The sequence below is a fragment of the Sus scrofa genome, chromosome 15 (genome assembly GCF_054392235.1).
Source record: "Sus scrofa isolate SSC_HxYL_T2T_F1_AM1 chromosome 15, Sscrofa_HxYL_maternal_Yorkshire_Landrace_v2.0, whole genome shotgun sequence".
NCBI lineage: Eukaryota > Metazoa > Chordata > Mammalia > Artiodactyla > Suidae > Sus > Sus scrofa.
Genome location: NC_139397.1, coordinates 116,607,354 through 116,623,414, shown reverse-complemented (window position 1 = coordinate 116,623,414; position 16,061 = coordinate 116,607,354). Strand labels below are relative to the sequence as shown.

The following is a 16,061-nucleotide window of genomic DNA, read 5'->3' as shown; positions in this document are numbered from 1 at the left end:
GACTTCCAGTCTGGAGAAAATATTTTTCCCTTTGAAACTTGAGAAACAGACAACTTTGCCTCACTCAGGATAAGTTACTTGACTTCCTTCTACAGAAATGGAGTTATCAATACCATCGTTTCAGGATTCCTATACGAATTAAATGAGATCCAAGAAAGGTGCCTGGTTTATAAATAGGCATATACCAGCTGCCAAATAAATACTGGAGAACTTAGTTTTTAATTTTTGTGATTAACTCAGTGAATATACTAATGCATTTACATAGTAAAAAGAGGAGACATTTACTTTATATATATATACATATATATATGTATGTATGTATATTTTAATCTCATAGCTTTTTTTTTTTCACACTTAAGATGCCCAGCAATTATCTACAAAATGAGAAATGGAATAGTGTTGTCTTTTGCATATGTAGACTAGATCTATTCTCTTATCTTCATTTCCACTGCTAAATCTCAGGAATTGAATTTCTTATGATATAGGGTTTCTGAGGTTTACCTGTCCCTCAAAAGCACTGAAGATTCAATTATCCATTGTCACTGCCAAGTGCAAGAGGCATAATTGCCCCAGGCCTATAGCTTATGCCTCATACTCATGCAGCTCCAGTTTTACACATTCCGAATAGATCATCAGCTTATCTTGAAAGCTTTGGTGTTTACTCTGATAGATTTCCTTCATTGTTCACATGCCCTTACCACTCTTAACATCATTAGTAGTTGGAAGTCCTAAATTCCTTAACTGTAAGACAGACAATCTCCAGCTTCAGAACATTTACCATTTCCTTGAGGTACATTTATGAAAGAACCATCCTATTTTATTCCATGCCATTCACTGGAAGACCACTTATCTTTAGAGTTTTTTCACCTCTATCAAAGCAACAGTATATTTCCAGGAGTATTTTTCCATCATGATTTGAACAGAGCTATGAATCAACATCAGACCTAGTGATTTTTTACCTCTCAATGGAAATTTTCATATTATATATATATATATATATATATATATATATATATATATATATCAGGACCTACAAGAATCAATCATTCAGGCTTCAAATCTCTTTTCATCCCTAAATCATAATAAAGACATTATAACTTAATTCAGTCCCAAATGTCAAAATACTTACTTCTCCTTTTTTATATAAGATTTCTTCAAAGATTGACCCCCCTAATAACTGGATCAATACATGGCAGGGAGAAATAAGAACAAATTTATATGAAGAGAGTTAAAATTGACAAGCAGGGGAAGAGAGGGAAATTCTGGAGCAATGTCTCTGAGTAAGAGAGCCTGGATGGAATCTACTCTACTAGTGAAAGACTGGCTTCAGAAAGGAACAGGGGTAGTTCATACTCAGAAGAAGGCAGAAAGGTAGAGCATAGGGGAGATGAGGAGAGGGGGTTAGAGCTTGTGGACTGCCTAACCCTTGCACTAATCGTTGGTGGCACATATTAACTACAAAAACAACAAAATGGTTATGCATGACAAGACTGGCTTATAGCAGCTGGTAACACTTATCCCATTTATCCATTCAAGTGTTATGGTCAAAGCCATATTATCATGCAATCAAGGGCAATATTATGATACTTCCCCGGTGCCCCTCAGGCAATGTTATCTTGTTGACTTTTTCCTGAAAATGTTTTTATGCTCTTCCAGGAAGGACACATCTCCCTTCAGTCTCCCTCCCACCCACCTTAAACCTTGCTTGTATAGTTGTCTTAGTTTCTCCCACAACCCTTTTAAGTTCCTGAAAGATATAGACACCTTATAATTCCATTTTTTTTTTTTTTTGCATATGGTGAACTCAGCAGAATATTTACAGTATACAACTTGCTAATTGAAAAATAATTCCATCTCACGTAACTACAGAACCCCTTTTTTTTTTTGCCACATCTGAAAATACAAAAGGTAACTGTTGCAGGTTATGTTGATTATGGAATATAATATGCCACTTCCACTTACAAATAAGGCTAACTCTGCCTCATACTTCACACACATGAATCTGAATCAAGTGTAGATTTCCAAATGAGAGACTTAAGATGAAATTTATGATGAATTCAGCTTGGCGTAATGAAGAGTATATATTCTCAAGTAATACAAAGTTGGATTTGAGGTCCAAAATCATCATTCACTAATTCCTATGACTGAGCCTCAGGTACCTCATGTGTAAAATGGGAATGACACCAGTGTCACAGGGTTATCACAAAAGTCAAATGAAAGTATTTGAGGATCCTTGAAATGCTTAATACTAGGATCACTCACCAGCTCTATAATACATTTCTCTGTTGGAATCTCATGGTTGAGTCTATGCCTACTTTGTCAGCATAAAAACCAAAATACTCAGCTGAAATTTTAATATCTAAGAGAAAGTTTGGAAAATTATTGTGTAAAATTTTCTCACCTTTGACAATGGGGAATCTCACTTACAGCAAGCCTAAATTAAAACTGTGGACCACCTGGTTTAGAGGTCCATGGTTTAGGTAAAATGTTCCAGGTCAATTTGGTCCATAACTGGGTGTGTCCTTACATGGCAGAGGCTTTGAAGTAACTATATGACATTATCTCCAAGCAGAGTTTGGCTCCCATGCTACCAAGCCCTGGGTTATTCTGGATTATGTTTCTTCTCATGAGAGTCTCTCAAAGGTGATAATCCCTATCAATTAGCACCACCAAGATGCATGGGACATTTGAGTGGAAGTGGATTCACTAAAATTCCATGTGAATCACTTGGAAAACACCTATAACTAAATATGGCAGGAATAAAAATAATAGTAGTAGTACTGCTTCCTAACATTCAAAGCCTTAAAAAATATGATCAAATCATTATCATACAGCTCAACAACAAATACAGCCTGGTACTAATCACACAATTCCTATTTCATCAGGGTTAACAGAGAAAATTTTAAAGCAAAAGAAGGGCCATTAGTAATTGAATCAGAAGTCCCCTGTGCTGTCTTACAATACTCCAAACTAAAAGTAAAATAAAATTCTTATGTCTCTCTAATGTCTGAACGTTGGTTTCCTCTTTCTGCAATAGGAATTGCTTGAATTTAAAGTACTTTCCAGTTCTAGAGTTCACTGACTTCTAAGAAATACAGATAATTACATAAAAATATGTAAAATTAAGCTTATTATACAATTGACACTTTTAATGGATTTATAATATATATCAATTGTGTATAATAATATGTATTCTTCATTTACATTAAAACTTAACTTTTTCAATATTAGTACATTATGAGAAGTTGGAAAAGGAAAAACTGGATCAGTATTTTAACTCCATGCATGAAGAACACCTACCCTAAACCCTGGCTCTAGATCGGAGGAATACTACCAAGACAGATGTCTTCATATAAGGATAGCAGGAATTGAAAGAAGAACAGAAATTCATATGGTGGAAATGGAAGGAAATAAGACAAACCCACAAGTAACTGTAATACAAAGCAGAACATGTCACATCATATAAAAGTTTGAGGTCATATCCAACACAGATAACAGGAAAATATCTTAGAGATGCAATCTGAGATAAGCCTTGAAACATGTACTCAAGATGCTTCATATTTTAACATAAATGTGGTGATACAGAAACAGACCTTGAGTCTGAATTTGAATGTATGTCAAGCATATGACATGGAGTCCATGACATACCAGGAATCTATCTGTTCAAGATACGATTTAGTCATGTTCATTGAACTTTATACAGGCCTTAAATCTTTGGAAGGGAGCATATGAAATAGCACTTCTTGTGGCATCCATCCTTTACAAAATTATCACAATAAGAGTTTTCTCTGCAAGCTGGTTCACCTTAATGAGTCCTCTGACAGACAAATGCCCTTTAAGCCTTGTTTTCCTTTGTTTGACAACTATAAATTAGGCACGAGAATTGCTGATATTGTATGGGGTGGGGGGAAACATTCTCAAATAGCTGAATTTTGCCTTTTCTGTCCGCATATGCAAGGCATGCAGCTGTTTGACTTTTTAAATTCCAACCCTAATACAGGCAAAGAGAGAGAGAGAAAGAAAAGAAAAGCTGGACGGTTGGATGTTTCTTCAAATAAAAGTCCAGAGCTCAAAGGCAAAATACTTGAAGACAATGTACAATAAGGGCTGTTTTTCAAGTCATATAAAAGCTGTTTTATGAAATTAAGCTGGAAATATTATAAGTGGGAAATGACCACAGAATAAATAGGAACCTTTTAGAAAGAGAGCAAACATATGTTATTTATTTTCCTAGTAAACAGAAGTGGCAGATTCAATCAGCAAAAAACATTGGATAGTTAAGACCATTTTAATCATGTAAGAAATTCATTTGTTTATGGTGCATTAAACAGTATCTTCAGGTTAGTATTAAGGAAAGTGAATAAATTCTATTTACCAATAGACTAGAGATAAGAAGGGACCAGTTCTCTTATGTGGCTAACAATGCAAAGGGATATAGACCATTTCAGCATCTCTGTTGCTACCTCCTTTTACTCTTCATAAACGTATGGAAATAATTACACCCAATGGCATAAAAAATATTTAAAACTATAAAAACCGTTCCAAAGCATGTACTGTGCCATATTTCATGTGGCGAGAGACTGCCTTTAGTTCCATTTTGAAAGGCCTAAAAAGTGCAAAGCAATAGTACTTTAAGTATTTATATCTACTTAGATTCCTTAATGTTTAAAGTCATGTTGAAAAATGTTAATTTTAGATGTTAATTATAGAGCTGGAATAAAGCATTGGTTATAAAATAGCTAGCTGAGGTTAAATCCCTCCATAATGATCAGTTTTTTGGTACTCCCTGTTATTTAAAATACTACCAAAGAAATACATTATGAAAAATACACTAGCATGTGGCATATCTCTTCACTCGGAATTTTTATGAATGATAAAACCAACTAGACACAGGAGTTCCCGTCGTGGCATGGTGGTTAACGAATCTGAGTAGGAATCATGAGGTTGTGGGTTCGATCCCTGGCCTTGCTCAGTGGGTTAAGGATCCGGCGTTGCTGTGAGCTGTGGTGTAGGCCGCAGACACGGCTCGGATCCAGCATTGCTGTGGCTCTGGCGTAGGCTGGCAGCTACAGCTCTGATTAGACCCCTAGCCTGGGAACCACCATATGCCATAGGGGTGGCCCTAGAAAAGACAAAAAAAAAAAAAAAAACCAACTAGACACAAAGAAACCAAATATTTTCCGGACCCAACTCTACCTTATTCCTTAACATACGATCTGTATCAATCTGACATTTTATTTAGGATCCAAGATTAAAAGATAACACCCTAATGTAAAACAAAGATATCTTGAAGGATAGAGCTTCAGCTTTACACAAGTCTTAATTTCCACTTTTGCCTCAAAAATTATAATGGCTTTTGGGGATAGAGAGGTACACATTTTTAAATGACAAGAACTATAAAGATTTGGTAAAATGCTAAAGGACTCTTTTTGTAAGTAAATACTTTCTCTAACCAAGAACAAGTTTATTTAACAAGGTTCGCATACAGAATTCAACAATACACTGATGTCTCCTTTGCAAAGCACATTGAACAAGACTCAATTTACTGATTAAGGATCCTGTGCTTCCCTCCCCAGGGTATGTGTCATATGGTTGCCAAAAGGAGGAGTTAGATTTCCTTTGGATACATAGGAAAGAAGTCAGTCTCATAAATTTACACTCATTTTATTATTATTAGAGCAATATGTGAAGAAGAGATTGATCCAGGTAATAATGAGAAGCAGGTGCAACAAAGTTGTCGATGTTCTCATGTCTCTATTATACTAGCTCTCCTGCTTATCTTTCAGTCTTTTTCCTTCCTTTCTACCATAGGCCATCCATGTCCCATGATGCCCTTCTTAGATGCTAATAATACTTGAGTTTTAATCTACTTTCCCTCATTGAAAATATACCTCATCTACATTCCAAGTCATTAAAAAGCTTTTCTCTATTTTCCAGTGTATCAGCTGTAACCTCATGAATAAGTTTATTTTCAGGCAATCATAAAAGAGAAAGATTTAATGTGGCACCTTTACATAAATATTTTTATTTATAAAGTCACCTGTCACCCTACCTACATGAAACTCTGTTAATAGTTAACATAACTGCTAATAGTACAGAGAATGCCATCAATTATAAGGCATGGAATTATTTTATAAACCACTAAGGAAGAAAAAAATGCTGCTATTTAAACCATGACATGACACCTTAATGATAATCCTGTGCAACACATGAATTGATAATATCAGTCCCTCATTGCTTTGAAATGATTTCATCTATTCCAAAGATTTTGGCAATCTACCCTACCTTCAGTTGCAGTGCTTAGAGTGTGAGAATAATCTCTTTGCAAGTATTTCAGGAACAAAACATAACACATCTTCATGTACTAGTGGATATCTTCCTTTTTTAGGTCCCTAAAACCCTTGGTTGTTAATTTGCAAGAAAATATGAAATTCTGATCATTTCTACAATGATGCTTTATTAATATCAAACTTATTTTCCACCCAGCAATATGGAGAGCTGGAAAGAGTGTCATTTACACCCATATAATGCAAGAGAGCCAAAAAAGTCATGAGTTTTCTTAAAACTATTGATAGCTGAGATTGCAGGGCAACCAACTAGCCCAAAATCTATGAAAAGACAGATTTCCTGTAGGAAGTGGCAATGTAAGCAATGGCTTACCTAGGGCAGATGCAACAGAACACCAGTAAAGAGTTCACTAAGGTTGTTCAGAAATTGCTGGAGGCCAAATATACTCCAGAGAGAGTGTGAGGACCCTGGGAGATGAGAAAATTGAGGGATTTCACATCTTCTTTAGGCGATTACTCCATGAACCAAGGACAATCACAGAATAGACTGAGCAAAGTTTTAAGAAAGTGATACTTATGGTGCAGATAAACTACACAAGAGAGTACAGGTCCCTATCTACCGTCTATAAAGCAAAGCCTTAAACTAAAGTCTCTCATACTAGGGGGAAAAAAAACACTGTTATCTTTGGGACACTAGTGAAAACCATTGCAGCTGATGAGAAGGGAACAACAAACTGAAAAACATTCCTACTCCTGAGAGAGGATTGATTTGCATACAGGGAACAGGGCTAGAGCCTAGGGAGGGACATCACTGAAGAGTCCACACTCCAGGACCCAGGGGACATGACATTACTGCAATCTAAGACTAAGATTAAAGGTGAACAAAAGAAAATGCCCACCCTACAAATAAGCTGACAAGCATATTGGAATATGGCTCAGAAAGGGATAGGGAGGAACAAGAGCAGGTAAAGAAACACTCATAGTGCAATGGAAGATCTAAAATTAAAACAGGAACATTCATTGGGAGGGGGAGACACCCTCCAGCAACCAACCTAACACAAGGAATCAGCTGGAGGAATTTGGAAGCTATGGTGACCTCTGGGTAACACTCGCAACAACCTAAAACCAGGCCCACCCTCTAACTACATTAATTCAAATCCTCACATTATGGATCTAGAGGAAGGAAAAAATATGCTGATTTCCAGGCAAAAAGTACAAAAGATGCCCAGCTTTAAGCAACAAAAATTACAAGACAAGCAATAAAATGCAAATAGAAACAACAAAATCCTAAGAGAAAAATAATTATTGGAAGCCAACTCAAATATAATGCAGGTGAAATTTCCAGGAAGGAAATTTCAGGTAATTGTGATTAACATACTAAAGTCTCTAATGGAAGAGGTAGACAGCATGCAAGATTAGTTAGGTTATTTCAGGAGAGTAAAAAAGAATCAACAGCAAATGCTACAAATTAAAAATATAAGAACAGAAACAATGTCTTTGACAGGTTCATCAATACAGACAAGTCAATACAGACAAGGAAAAAAAACCTGTGAGCCTGAGGATAATCTGAATATAAATCAACAGAAATTAACCAAACTGAAACAAAAAAGAAAAAAAAGGCAAAAAACAGAGCATCTAAAAGCTATAGAACAATATCAGTATACACATAATCCAAATGATCTAACATACACATAATTCAAATACTGGAAAGAAGAGAGGAAGGCAAAAGTAATACCTGAGGGGAAAATGGCCAAGAATTTTTCAATACCAGCAATAGATACCCACCACGGATTGAAGAAACTCAGAAAACATTAATCAAGTAAATACAAACAAACTGCACATTACATTCAAAATGCTGAAAACACCTATAGAAAATCTCAAAGATAGTCTAAAGAGAAAAACATATACTACCTTTAGAAAGAATAAAGAATTACAGCAGACTTCTCATTAGAAACCATGCAAATTAGAAGATGACAAGGGATATTTTTTAAATGAGGGGGGGACTTTCAACCCAGATTTCTACCCTGAACAAAAATATATTTCCAAACAGAAGTGAAGATTCTCTCAGGTAAATAATTACTGAGGAAATTCAACACCAAACATTCTCCACTCTAAGAAATATAAAAGGAATGAGTTTTAATATTTTTTATTGGGAACGTATATGATAGCATTGCAATTTATTGTGTATTTATAGTAAATTTACAACTTAAATGTATGGCAATAGCACAAAGAATGGGAGGAAGAAATTGAGAGCATACTGTTGTAAAGTTTTTACAGTATATAGGAAGTAGTATAATATCATTTGAAGGTAGACTGCGATAGATTAAACGTGTATATTTTAAACTAGGGCAACCACTAAGTTTTTAAAGAGATACAAATAATAATTTAATAGAAGAAATAAAATTTAATTATAAATATGCTCAATTAAACCAGAAGAGGTAAGATAAGAGAAAGCAATATTTATTAGCAATAAAGAGGGATATAATATAATGAAAAAGTGGTCATTTCTCCAAGAAGATGTAAAAATCTTAAATGAGTATGCCTAATAATAGAGCTTTAAAATATATGAAATAAAAACTGATTGACTTAAAAGGAGAAATAGACAAATCTATGATTAGAGCTGAAAACTTCAACAATCCTCTCTCAGTAATTGGTAAAGCAAATCAGTTAGATTGATATAATCACTAAGTATACAGATGGTTTCAACTACCAACCAACTTGATCTGATTGACAATTATAGAAAACTCCAATCAACAGCATCAAAATACACATTCTCTTAAAGTGCATATAAAACAATCACTAAAATAAACCATATTCTGTGTACTAAAACAAATTTTAACAAATTTATAGAAATCATACAATCTATGTTCTTGGACTACAATGGAATTAAACTAGAAATCATTACAAGAAAAACATCTAAAAAATCCCCAAATATTTGGAGGCTAAACCAAACATTTTTAAATAACCATAGGTCAAAAATAACATTTCAAAGGAGATTTAAAAATAGTTAAACTGAATTAAAATGAAAATACAACACATCAAAAATTAGTGGAATGCAGATAAAGCATTGTTTGAGGAAAACTTGTAGGATAATGCCCTTACATTAGAAAAGAAGAAAAGTTTCAAATCAGAGTCTATTTAAAGAAATTAGAAAAAGAACAGTTAAATCAAATGTAAGAAAGAAAATAATAAATATAAAAGCCTACCTAACTCAGTGAAAGTGAGTAGCAGAATATCAACAGAGAAAAATCAATGAAACTGAAAGCTGATTCTTTGAAAAAAAATGAATATTATTTTACTCCAGGTTCTGTGCCTTGCCAAATACACAATAACTTTGCATTTCAACATTGTCATAGTTTAATCTTTCAGAATATATTTTAAATGCTGATTAAACTTGGTATACATAATTTCAACAATATATACATCTCAATTGAAATAGAAAATCAAAAATGAATCTATAGATTTCAGATAAAGGAGATATCAGATAGGGACTTTAAAATAACTATAATTAATATATACTAAAAATCATTTGCACAAAATAGATGAAAACACGGAGAATTTTAACAGTGAATTTCAAAAAAATGAAATAGAAATTCTAGAACTGAATGATACAATATCTGAAATTCAGAACTCATGAGTTTAACATCACATTGGACATAACAGAAGACAGGATAAATAAGTTCAAAGAAGACAAATTAAAAAGTATATAAATTGGAGCACACAGAGGAGAAAAAGAATTTTAAAAAAAAAGAACATATCGTAAGTAACATGTAGTACACAAATTCCAACCTTTATTTAATCCATCACAAAAAGGTAAGAGAGAAAAATGGGAAAGAAGTAATATTTAAAGAAATAATGGGAGTTCCCGTCATGGCGCAATGGTTAATGAGTCCGACTAGGGACCATGGGGTTGCAGGTTCGTTCCCTGGCCTTGCTCAGTGGGTTGAGGATCTGGCATTGCTGTGAGCTATGGTGTAGGTCACAGTCGTGGCTCAGATCCCGCATTGCTGTGGCTCTGGCATAGGCTGGTGGCTACGGCTCTGATTAGACCCCTAGCCTGGGAATCTCCAAGTACTGCGGGAGCAGCCCTAGAAAAAGGCAAAAAGACAAAAAAAGAAAAAAAAAAAGAAAAAGAAATAATGGCAAAGATGTAGGTTAACTGAAACTCTTGGTCACTGCAGGCATTAGTATGTCTTGGAAAACCATTTGGCAGTAGTTATTAAACTAAATACATATTCTATGACCCCAAAATTCTATTTTTGGGCATACACCCCCAATGAGGGCTTATGTTCATTGAAAGACCTGTGCAAGATTTCTAATAACAGCTTTATTCGAAATAGCCAAAAACTGGAAACAAATGTCCATTAACAAGAAAATAAATTATGATATGCCAAAATGAAATACAGCACACTAATGAAAGAGAATGAACACTGCACATAAAAACATCAATGAATCTCAGAAACGTGATGTTCAGTAAAAGAAACCAGACGCATGAATAATTAGATATGGTATAATTCTGTTAATATAAGTTCAACACTAGTTACTTTTGCAGAGAGTCTTAACTTGGAGAGAACACAAAGAAGCACCTACACACCATAGATCCAGATGTATCTATATACGAAGTATAAATATTTACATTTAAGACTTACAACTGCTATTGACTGAATGTTTGTACCCCCAAAAATGTATATCTTGCAACTTAATCACAAAAAATGGTGGTATTTAGAGGTGAAGCATTTGGAAGGTGATGAGGCCTTTAGGTGATTAGGTTATGAGTTAGGGTTAGAGTTAGGGGTAGAGTCAGCCCTCTTGACTGAGATTAGTGCCCTTATAAAGGAGCCCACTCATGTTAAGTGCCCTTATAAAAGAGAGCTTGCACACCCTTTTCACCATATAAGGACAGAGCAAGGTCACTGTTTCTGAACCAGCTCTCCCCAAACCCTAATTCTGCCAATACCTTTGGTCTTAGACCTCTCAGACTCCAGAACTGTGAGAACTAAACTTTTATTCTTTTTATTTTATGCAACCCACTTTATATGCTGACCCTTAATAACCCAATTTGAACTCTGCAGATCCACTTACACATGGATTTCTTTCACTGTATACCTCTGCAGGACTACATGAGCCACAGTTGATTGAATTCATGGATGTGGAATCTCAGATACAGAAGACTGATTGTAAAGTTATATTCAGATTTTTGAGTGTGTGGAGGAGGGTCAGCACCCCAACCCCCGAACTGTTCAAGGGTCAACTGTACTGTTATAACAGCCAAGACAGACTAAGACACACAATTACTGTATATAACTGTGTTTCAATTAAAAATATTTCTTAAAATATGTTGTTAAGACCCCTACTTTGCACCCAGAGAGAAACCATACCAGTTTTTGTAGGGAGAAAATTTCATATAAAGAAAACTATGGATAAAGTTGTTAACTAGGTAATTTAAAGAGTAGATAAAAATATCTTAAAGTACCTCAGAAAGCAACTGCAGGAAGCAGCTACCAGCCTACAGACTAGAGGACAAAAAACAAAAGGTTGAGATACTTATAAAATAGAATCCTAGAGGAAGGGCTGAGTAGGGCTGAAACTCAGACTTTTATGAGGGATGCTGATGAGGTGGGCTGGTGAATCTGCAGTGAGACATCATGAAACTGGTTTAGAAATGCTGGGAAAACCGCAAACTGGATTTAGATGCTACTAGAGTGACTGTTACAGCACCACAAACTCACAAAAAAGCCCATGGGAAGCTCACAAGGAACAAACAAGGAGAAAGCCCCTTTTCTCTCCCACAGCTACCTGTCTTCCTCTAGTGCCCCCTAGTGGCAGAGAGTTCCAGGGCACCTATGGCAAAGCTAAAATCCGATTTGCAGAGCCCTGGCCCCTGCATCATAGAGCTCGGTGTAGGAATGCCGGGTGTAGAGCTGACAGTCAACTGAATAATAAACACCACTTTATTTTGTTTGTTTGTTTATTCAGAAACAATGGATTTTTTGTTAACGAATGAAATGGCCCATTTTACTCTTGGGAAAATAATAAAACAAATCAAGCTTGTAGCAAGGTCTGTGTTCTAGTGGCCATAAACACAAGAAGCCTGGTCTTTATATCTTATCAGTTAGCAAGACCAATCTTTCACAAAGAAGACGTAATCATTTTTTTAAGTGGAAAAAAAATTTTTCTCTTTCTTGGCTGTCCCTGTCGTCCCACTACAGTACCCCACAGGTTCCCAGAGACACTCCATGGAAATGTGTTTTATCTCTTGGTCCTCAGCATCCACCACAGTTTCTGGCATAATGTAGGTCCTCAGGAAACATGACTAATACATATCATATTATTTGTCTTTGTATAAAGCACTGTGATTTGACTTAAAATGTGATCATTACTATTCTTTCTTACCATTGAAAACTATTAATGCATTAAGAAAAATCAATAATTCATAGTTTTAATCTGAGTTCAGTTGTTTCTTTTTAGTGCCCTGCTACTATAAATTTAGGAGTAACAAATTATCAAGGTGTACAGTTTCTTAGAGACCATCCTGTTCAGCCAAGCCCTCATTTACTACTAAATAAGCTGAATTCCAGGAAGGCTCCATGACTTGCCTATCATCATATAATTTAAATTTCTATTTGTCATTCCCTGTAACCCACCACTTCTCTATTGTTTAATAATTTTGCAGCTGATACCAGCTTTAAAAATATCCAGAAAAGAAATAAGCAATTGACAATGGCTACAAACCTCTCCTATTTTAGCCTCATCTGTTATATAATAATAACGAACATTGTTGACTGCTTATTAAATGTCAAAACTATTTGAAGAACCCTATATGTATCCCTTCATATAATTTTATACCTATCAACCATCACTAGGTATTCCAACTTTACAGATGAGGAAAATAAAGCATAGGGAGATTGGTAATTTGATCAAGGTCACACAACTATTAAATAGTTGGAGCCAGAATTCTAGCCCACACAATTTGCCTCCAGAGCCTGTGTTTTACTAAAATAACAAACTGACTCTGAAAATTATCTCATTTTATCTGCTCTTTTTTTATTCCTTCTGAAAACAAAATTATCTTAATTTCAAGTTCAACCTCTTATCTGTCTGCTCTCTACTTGAAGTTACTGAAAAGTTTAAAATTGAAAATCTTTGTGACTGGGTCACCTTGCTGTATAGTAGAAAATTGACAGAAAATGGTAAACCAGCTATAATGGAAAAAAAATCATTATTAAAAAAAGAAAATCTTTATACATTCTTAAATGCATTGTAGCTTTAACATAATCTTGTAGGAAAATCAGCTACTGCATTAATTGTCCATTGTTAAAATAATACAATTTAATAAATCACCCTAAAAGTCAATGGCTTAAAATAAGAGCTACTAATTATTTCTCACAAAATTATGGCTCTTCTGAGTAGTTTTGCTGATCAAGGCTGAGTTCCACTGACCGAGCCTGGGCTCATTCATGTGTCCAATCAGTTGGTGGATGGACTAGAACTGGATCATCTGGGGTGGCCTCAGCTAGGACAACTTTGATCTTTTCCACCCTCCCCCATTCCTTCCAGCCAGCCAGCCTGGATATGATCTCCAGGTAGCAGCAAAAGTTCAAATAAATAAGTGGAAATGCCCAAGCATTTTTTAAAGCTTCTTCCTATGTCTGATTTATTCTATCTCCTTGGCCAAAGAAAGTTGTATGGCCAAGTCTAAGATCAGTGTTGGAGGCTTGACTACAGGGAGATATAAAAAGTTGGGGCCATCATTTCAATCCAGCTACCCCATCCACATACTTTTTCAGTTTTTTTCCTGGGCTCCATCCTCAAATCCATCATAAGAAATCCTTTATTTGGGTAACATGCAAGATGCTTATATCTCAAAGCATTCTTCTTTTCCCTTGAGGAATCTTGTAACTCAAGTGATGTACCCTTAAGGGAATTATCAAATGTCGCCTCAGTAATGAAGATTAATGCTTTATAAAGCTTGCTGTACTACACAACCATTTCAAATTTCTTCTGCATATAGTAATATTTAACTCAGCTTTATTTTATGATAAAGTAAATGAGCTAAGATAAATGAAAGGCAATGTCTGCAAATATTAATGTTAATTTGAATCATTGTGAATTAACACCTTCTGCAGAACAGTCTGCACATGGTGAGTTCATTTGGTTGGTGAATGGAGCTAATACAGATAGAATCATGTATTTAATTCCCATTTATTCTGCCTCATGGCCAGAGCGATGGTCCTTCATTCTAATTACTCATTATATTAATTCCTAGGAAGAGTAGACAAACAATTCTCAATTTGTTGATTAGTAGATTTTCACCTATGCAGAAAATATTGAGTGTGCACTTGACATGTTCTTAGTTTTGGATATACAAAGAGGAATAAGACTTGGTCCCTGTCCAAATCTAGCTTTGAGGGAGAGAAGAAAATACATGGTAGGTACTACAAAGATCTTCTGTGGTAAGATAAGAGATGTTAGATCAGTGAGCTCAAATTAGGTCTCACATAGCAACAATTTGAGCAAAGCCAATTTAGAGAGTCCAAGGAGTTGCTAGGAGTAGGTCAGAGTCAAGGAGCTTTATATTATATTTAGTCTCTGATTCCTAAGTAGACCCATAAAAGGGGGAAAATTTAGGTCAGACAGACCCTCCTTTTAAGACGTTCCCAAGGCAAAAGACTTATAAATGACCAAGTGCTATAGCAATGATCTGAACCAAGTGTTCTGAGAACACTGAGGACATAGGAGCAAAAAATTAATTAATTAATAGTAATTTTTATTACCATTTTTAAAAATGTCCACTCTACCTGATAGGGCCTAGGTGGCTGTGTACATAGGTTATAAGGCCCTGAACTATGTCACTAGGAATTTAAAGTTGAAGAAACTCACCTGGCCCCTGTTTTCAAAAGCAAGAACAAAGAAAATATCTGTTAAAAACAAACAACAAAAAGAAGTTCAATAACAAAAAAGAGACTTATGGTTTTAGAGAGATGACCTATTTACTTAGCATTTGTGGGGGGCGGGTAGGGGAGATTCCTAGAAATGACGGTTTTTGAAATAGAGAACTGGAAAAATAGTTCAGGAACTAGATAAAAGGAGGAATTTAGGAACAAAGGCAATGCGTTGTCTTGGAGGCCAGTCAAGAGCATCCTAATTGGATAAATTGTTTTCCCTAGAGGACAGCGCATGACATAGATCCAGGATGCATGAAGCCCTATTTTTTTCAGGTCTCAGTAGCAATAGGACATTTGAAGTGATGGTGCAATGAGGAAGCTGGTCCTCTTTCTACACTTGTCCAATACTAAGAACTGTCAAATCTTTCCAGGAAAAATCACTTTGAAAAAAATTGCTCTGGTTAAGAGCTTGAAAACCACATTAAATCTTAGTGTAAAATCCTTTGGTCAAGTTATACTTTGTGACACAGGGACTATTAAGAAAACACTGACCTTATTTTAACATAGAAATATCGATTGTTCATAGTTACCATACTATTATCTATTTTTGTAACTATATTAGGAATTTTCATATAATGTTGAGATTAGTGATACATTTCATCAAAGTGACACATATGCATTTTGTTAGTGTGAATTTTACATGACAACTATGTAAGAACAAGCTAAATGGAAGTCAGTTTATTAGAGAAAAGAAGTCTAGAGATCTGAAATACCTGAATATAGTCTGTTTTTGAATCAAAAAACATGGTATGACAATGGAAAAGACATATAAGACCAAAGAAGGGATAAAGCTTCACTTTAAAGGTTTAGTTATGTTATAATTATATAA

At 35.1% G+C, this 16,061-nt stretch overlaps 1 protein-coding gene across 33 annotated transcripts in view; it reads right to left on the bottom strand.

The window, feature by feature from the left end:
- Positions 1–16,061, bottom strand: part of PLCL1 (phospholipase C like 1 (inactive)) — a 958,345-nt gene that overhangs the window by 313,052 nt on the left and 629,232 nt on the right. The window contains exon 9 of one of the 33 annotated variants that reach the window (XR_014830033.1): positions 6,661–6,755. The exons of the other annotated variants lie outside the window; for them this stretch is intronic. The gene's annotated coding sequence lies outside the window, so the exon portion shown is untranslated. The remainder of the gene's footprint in view (positions 1–6,660; positions 6,756–16,061) is intronic. 33 annotated transcript variants of the gene reach the window in all.